Source organism: Colobus angolensis, unplaced genomic scaffold (assembly GCF_000951035.1).
Source record: "Colobus angolensis palliatus isolate OR3802 unplaced genomic scaffold, Cang.pa_1.0 Scaffold210, whole genome shotgun sequence".
NCBI lineage: Eukaryota > Metazoa > Chordata > Mammalia > Primates > Cercopithecidae > Colobus > Colobus angolensis.
The window spans coordinates 1,129,825-1,131,607 of NW_012115267.1; positions in this window are offsets into that span (position 1 = coordinate 1,129,825).

The following is a 1,783-nucleotide window of genomic DNA, read 5'->3' on the forward strand; positions in this document are numbered from 1 at the left end:
GGCGCCTGTAGTCCCAGCTACTCGGGAGGCTGAGGCAGGAGAATGGTGTAAACCCGGGAGGTGGAGCTTGCAGTGAGCTGAGATCCGGCCACTGCACTGCAGCCTGGGCGACAGAGCAAGACTCCGTCTCAAAAAAAAAAAAGAACAAATACCAGAGACCAACAGAACAGAGCAGGATGCTCAAATACAGACCTAAACATACTGAATTATCTAACACGTGGCATCAGGCAACAATGGGAGACGGCCTAGAAACAAAAGGCATTTTGCTGGGATTACAGGTGTGAGCCACCACGCCTGGCCTTACAGTAAATTATCGATGAACAACCCAGGAACTGCCTCTTCTTTCCTTTAAAAATTCACTTGCAGCTGCTACTAATCTGAGTATACCCAGGGCAACTTGAATCTACAATTGCAGTCCTCAAGTTGGGCCCAAATAAACTCTCTACTGATATTAATTTTGCCTCAGCTTCTTCCTTTCAGGTTGATTATTTCATGCATGTTTCACCTTGTTCAATCTTTAATTGCTCAAACCCGAGTCCAAAGACAAAATAAGTTACTGCACGGTAGTAATTTTCGTGTAGCTAGTTTCATCTGGCTTGGATTTTTTTTTTTTTTTGACTATTTTTTGACTGACTTTGACTATTTTCACCTAGCCAGGGTTTTTCAGAAGGGACATTCTTTAATTGTGTCTTACAATCCAATTTCCTCAGAGAAACTCCTTGGAGTTTCTCCAGCACAGTTGCTCATCATAGGCTTCATGGACAAAAGCCTCACTATTTATTAGATTCTCTTCTTCTTGGTCTTTTTCTTTATGGCAGGTCAAATTTCTTGATGCTGCTGCACTAGTTCTAGAAATCAAAGAAACAAAGTCAAAAGAGTTGTTTCTTGAGATAGAAGCTGAGATGGAGGTATGTACGGTTAGAAAGGACTACTTATCCCCATCAAAGATTATTGTTATTGGAATTATACCCTATCTCAATTGCCTATTTAACAAAGCAAATAATCTAGAATGGGCAAGACTTGAGACAATTATGATTCGTTACTAAGTGTTCACTTAACTTCCAAATTGGCGTATCTTCGGAGTAGATGGATTCAGGGCAACTTTAATCTATGCTCCCGGATTGCAATCCTCAAGCTTGGACCAAATAAACACTGCTTATATTACTTTTGCCTCAGCTTCTACTTTTTAGGTCAATAGTGTTAAGCCTCTTTAAGTGGTCCTATAGGTAAGTGAAGCTATATTCGTTTTTTTTCCTCTGTGTGCCATTTTGTATCGTTTCTGTTGCTATGTCCTTAAATTCATTAATCTTTTTTTCTGCATTGCCTAATGTGCTAGCAATCCCATCCAAATAAATTTTTATTTCAAATATTTTTCACTTCCATCCAGAAATTTGATTTCTTTTCAAAAATCTTTCCAGTTTCTCTCCTAGTATGTCTTCCTTTAAATCTTTGAGCATATTCATAACAGTTGTTTAAAATCCTTGTCTGTTAATTTCATCATTTTTATCATTCTGGGGTTTGTTTCTATCAACTTCATGAGATATTTTCTTACCACTCGGTCAGTCTCTCTCTCTCTCTCTTTTGAGACAGAGTCTCACCCTGTCACCCAGGCTGGGTTGCGGTGGTGCAATCATAGGTCACTGCAGCCTCGAACTCCTGGGCTCAAGCAATCCTCCCACCTCAGCCTCCCCAAGCACTGTGTGTCTCTTAATTTTTGACTGGATGTCTCACATTTTGAATTTAATGTTGTCGAATCCTGGATTTTACTCTAGTCTTTCAGAGA